Source organism: Herpailurus yagouaroundi, unplaced genomic scaffold, assembly GCF_014898765.1.
Source record: "Herpailurus yagouaroundi ecotype Mexico unplaced genomic scaffold, PumYag 295, whole genome shotgun sequence".
Taxonomy (NCBI): Eukaryota; Metazoa; Chordata; class Mammalia; order Carnivora; family Felidae; genus Herpailurus; species Herpailurus yagouaroundi.
Window position 1 is genome coordinate 2,151,428 of NW_024412512.1, and position 5,423 is coordinate 2,156,850.

Genomic DNA, 5,423 nt, shown 5'->3' on the forward strand with positions numbered 1-5,423 from the left:
GTGTTGTTCAAGGGTCTGCTGTATTTTATTTTATTGTTATTTTTTTACATTTATTTCTTCTTGAGAGAGAGGGAGGGAGCGCGAGCGAGGGGAGAGAGAATCCCAAGCAGCGCGGGGCTCCATCCGACGAAGCAGCGAGAGACCATTGACCTGCGTGGAAATCAAGAGCCGGATGCCTAATCGACTGAGTCCCCCAGGCGCCCGGGGCCAGTTTATTTTAATTACTTATATCTGTTTATTGTCTGTGTGCCTCCACTTACAACGTGAGCTCCCTGGCGGCAGGGGTTTTTATCTGTTTTTCTTCATTGCTGCGTCCCCAGCACCCAGAACTGTGCCTAGATCACAGTAGGTGCTCAATAAATGGTTGTGGGGTAAGACACTGGCTCTATTATGTTCATTCAGCCCATTGTAATGATGATCCTGACTATTTATTGAGTGCTTTCTGCGTTCAAGCCTATGTAGGAGGGTTTTAATCATTGATCTATCTATCTAAAGCTGCGGGTTCACTGTTTTAAATAGTATGATTCAGTGAGCTTTGGTATGTTTACTATGGTGTGCAACCATTACCACTAATTCCAGAACATTCTATCACCCAAAAAAGAAACCCGTCCCCATCAGGAGTCACCTCCCATCCCTCCCCCTCCCCCAGCCCCCACGAGAGCCCCCTTCCCGTCCGTGGATGAGCCTGTTCCGGACGTTTCACACACTCGGACTCACACCCCGCGTGGCCTCTCGCGCCGGGCTCCCTCCCTGAGTGTCGCGTGTTCGGGTCCGTCCCCGGGGCGGCGGGGGTGGGCGCCTCGCTCCTGCTCGCGGCCGGGGGGGACCTGCGCGTGCGCGGTGGACTCCTAGTATTTACACACCCATCCTTTGATGGACGTCTGGGCTGCTCCCACTTTTTGGCTGTTGTGAATCATGGTGCCGTGGACGTTCACGGGCACATTTTTGTGGGCACGGCTGTTTTCAGGGCTGGTGGGTAGGTACCTAGGAGGGGAGCTGCTGGTGGAACCGTATGGGGTACCTCTGTGAAGAGCCACCGAATCCTTTTCCACGTCCCATCCCCGCCAGCAGGTGGTCGAGGCTCGCGGTTCCTCCACACCCTGGCCAGCTTGTCCTACTGTCTGTCCCATTGTTCCTATTGTCTGTCCTTTCTCCTCGTGGCGTGGCACCTCTCCGTAGTTGAGCTTTGCATTTCCCTGGTAACTAATGATGTTGGGGATCTTTTTTTTTTTTCTTTTCAATCACACAAACCAGAATTTTTCGGGGCCTCTTTTCATGTGCTTTTTGGTAGGTGATCCCGTGGTAGGTAAAGGTTTAAACTTTTAATTTTTTTATTATTATTTAAAAACAATTTTTTTTTAACATTTATTCATTTTTGAGAGACAGAGATACAGAGCACAAGCTGGGGAGGGGCAGAGAGAGAGAGAGAGAGAGAGAGAGAGAGAGAGAATCCCAAGCAGGCTCCACGCTGTTCAACGTGGAGCCCGATGGGGGGCTCGAACTCATGAACTGTGAGATCACGACCTGAGCTAACATCAAGAGTGGGACGCTCAACTGACTGAGCCACCCAGGCGCCCCTAGTGATCTCTTTTCTAGAAAATCAGCACCGAGGTCTGGAGAAGGTCAGGGACTTGAGTGCCGAGACATCTGTCACCCAACTCCAGGGCTGGCGCTCTGACCCTGGGTGCCCCTCCGACCTGCCTGCCCCAGCCTGGGCCCCCTCACCTTTGCTCTGTGCCAGGAAACGGCCTCTCCCCCAGCCTCCGGACCCCTCATAAAATTGAACTCCTCAAGGCACGGGAGGCCAACTTCCAAGGACAGCGGAGGCCAGGAGGCCATCAGGAGCCAGGAAGGTGTGGCAGCCACGGACTTTGTCTCTCTGGGTGGGGAAACCCAAGTCAGCGTTTAGCAACTGCCTGGGCCTTGGAGCCAGTTCACTGTCTCTCTGTGGACCTCAGTTTCCCTATTTACCCACCGGGGCCCTTCCTGGTATACGCCCAGCTCCCTGCCCGTAGCAGGCACTGGGAGAATGGATGAGAAGGAGGAGGCGCCCCCTGTGGATCTGCTCCCCGCACCTCCCCCTACTTCCTCCTCCCAGGCCCCCCTCCCCCCCTCCCCAGCACAGCTGTGGTAGGAGGGGCCTCTGTGCTCAGCGTGGACCCTGACCTGGGGCTTGAGCCCACAGCCCTGAGAACGTGACCTGAGCCAAAACCAAGAGTCGGACGCTCAACCGACTCAGCCACCCGGGAGCCCCGCATGTCAGGTTTAAAGTAGACAATTAGAGGACTTTTGTCACGTGTCTACCTCCGTGAAACCACCAGCATAATCGAAATGGCGAAAACCTACGCCCATCACCCCTGTGCCCCGGGCCTGTCCCCACCCCACCCCCCAGACAACGAGAAACCTCCTTGTAGTCACTCCAGATCTCTGAACTTGGCATTTCCCAGAATTATACATAAGTGGAGCCGAACAGCACATCCTCTTTTGTGTCTGGCTTCTTGCGTTCAGCAGAAGGCAGCGAAGGTTCGCTCAGGCTGTTGTGTGTCTTTCCCCTTTTTATGGCTGAGTAATATTTCAATGTATGGGTGGACCACACTTTGTCCACTCACCTGCCGGTGGACCTTTGGGTCACCCCCGCTTTAGGGGTGTTATGAGCAAAGCTGCTCTGAAGTTATTTTGTTTTTCATTTTTGAGAGAGTGAGCATGAGCGGGGGAGGGGCAGAGAAAGGGGGGGGACAGAGGATCCGAAGGGGGCTCTGTGTGAGAGCAGACAGCCCGATGGGGGGCTCGAACTCACGAGCCACGTGACCATGACCTGAGCCAAAGCTGAATGCTCAAGGGACTGAGCGGCCCAGGCGCCCCTGAGGGCAGGTCTTGGCCAGCGAGGTTTTCTGTTTCCATTTCTCTTGGGTGCGCGCGTTAGTTACCAACTTCTGTGTAACAAATCACCCGGAAGCCTGATGCTTTAGAACAAGAATCATTCATCGCCTCACACAGCGGCTGAGGGTCAGAGCTCGGAGAGCACCTAGATGGATGGTCGTGGCTCGGATCTGTCATGAAATGGCAGTCACACTGTCAGCCAGGGTGGCTTCATCTGAGGGTCCCCCCCCCGCCCCCTTCAACCGGGGCCTCACTGGGCGCTGGCGGGAGCCTCCACCCCACCCCACCCAGCTTCTCCAGCAGACACTACGAACTCAAGAGGGAGCCCAAGGTGGAATCCAGAAACACCGTGTCACCAAATCCTGGAACCCGCATCTTCCGTAGTCGGTGTATCAGAAGTAAATCACAATCGCTAAATTCGAGCCACATCTTAGCTGGCGGGTGAATTACATAAGGCCGTGAATACCAGGAAGCAGGGCTCTCTGGGGGCCATTGTGGGGGTAATCTGCCACCGTCCATGAGTATTTAAACATTTAAGCAAACGTTAAGCTTCTACTGTGTGCTTCTCGAGAATCATCTCCCTGGCTATTTACAACAGCTCTCTGACGAAGAACGAGTATTATGCCCACTTGACGGAGGGGGAAACATGCCCAGAGAAGTGAAGTCGCCCACCTACAGTCCACCCAAGAGTGAGCCGCCAAAGGAAGATTCCATCCTGAGGCTTAAGCCCTGCATACGGAGGAGGCCGACAGCAGCGAGAAACAGGAACACAGGAGGCAAGAGATTATAGCGATTGCTTTTTTCTCCAGAGACAGAGAAGAAGCAGGCAAGGGAGCTGGGCTCCTTTGCTGTTTTCATAAACATTTATCGAGCACCCACTGTATGCCGGTGCTGTTTTCGTGCTGGGGGCACCACAGGGAATGAGATGGACAAAGTTCCCTGCACACGTGGCGCTCACACCATGAGCAAGTGATTTCACTCGTCACCGTCCAGCCAGCACCTGGCGCACAGGAGTGTGGCTGGCGCAGGAAGGAAGCCCAAGACGCTGCTGGACTTGGCGACCCCACGGGGACCAAGACACATGCGGTCATTGCCTTCCTGGAGCTCACGGTCTGGTGGTCTGGTGGTCACCGTGGATGGCAAACAACACCCGGAACTTTTGTCTATTCGTGGGGGGGAGCCCCAGGCCCCTTGCCCTGGCTGTGTGTCCCACTCAGGTGCGGATGGAAGTCCCCGAGAGGAGAGTTTCAAGGAGCCCATCTTCCCACACACCCAGTCAACTAATAAATGGAGCCTTTGACCCTCCCCTCACCTCATATCTCAAGATAGGCTAGAACAGCAAGTCAAGGTGCGGCTTGCTGTGGATCTGGGCATGGCCAGGCGGGGAGAGGAGGTGGGCGTCCTGCTGGGTCAGGGCTGGGAGAGATGCCATTGCAGGGACCCGTGCCTCGTGGAGCCTCCGTTTCCTTGTCTGCCTGCACTAGGAACACTTCAGGCCCTTTTATTCTCTTTCTGTCATTCAAAACACGTTGATGGAGCACCCTCTCTGTGTTGGAACCTTGTTCTAGGTCTCTTTTGGTGAGAGGCCAGATGGTAAGCATTTTAGGGCTGTCGGAACTATACAACTCCATGGGTTCAGGGTGAAAGTGGCCCAGGTCCATTCTTACGTGAGAGGGCCTGGCTACGTTCCAATAAAATCAACTGGGCAGTAGGGCTGGTTCAAAGGGCTTAAAGCGTGCTGGGTATACAATAGGCATCTCATTAATGCTTGTCTCCTGCCTGAACACAGCAGGCGCTGCACTGGTCCGTGCCTGGTTTACAGTGGGCACTCCAGAACGCTTTTGCCCTGTCCGGTACACAGCAGGTATTAACATTAGTGCTCGGCCCATGCCTAATTGGAAAGCAGATGCTGCTCCAATGCATAGGCCACATCTGGTATACAGCAGGTGCTACGTGAATGCCGGGTCCCTGCCTGGTTTACAGCAGGCTCTCCATTAACGCTTGCTTCATCTGCATATGGAACATAATACCCCGCAAAGAGCAGGCACTGCGTTAACGCTTTGTAAGTGGCTGGTATACAGTTGGCGCTGGAGTAATGCCTGCTTCGGTGCCTGGTTTATAGTCAGTGTACCATTAATGCTTGTTTCCTGCTGGGCATATAGCAGGCGCTGCTTTAGTGCTGGGCTCGGGCCCCATATACAGGAGGCGTTCCTTTAAAGCTTAGCGGATGAGAGGAAGGTTCGTTTCCGGCCAGGCAATGCCAAGGCGCCTCCCGGGAGACCGTGAGCGCTGGTACCCCAGCGTCTCGCGGCGGGCCGAGGTCCCCAGGTGCCGCGACGGCAGCTACGGGGGCCACGCCGCTCGCTCCGGGGCCCAGCGGCCCGCCCGAGCGGGGCCGCGCGGAGCCGAGCACAGACGAGCCGGCCGGCCGAGTCCGCCACATTCCCACAATCCCGGGCGGCCCCGCCCGGCTCCCGGCTGCGCGTCCCCCTTCCCACGTCGGCGCAACCTAACCCGCGGGCGCGCCCGCCGCGCCGCGCCCC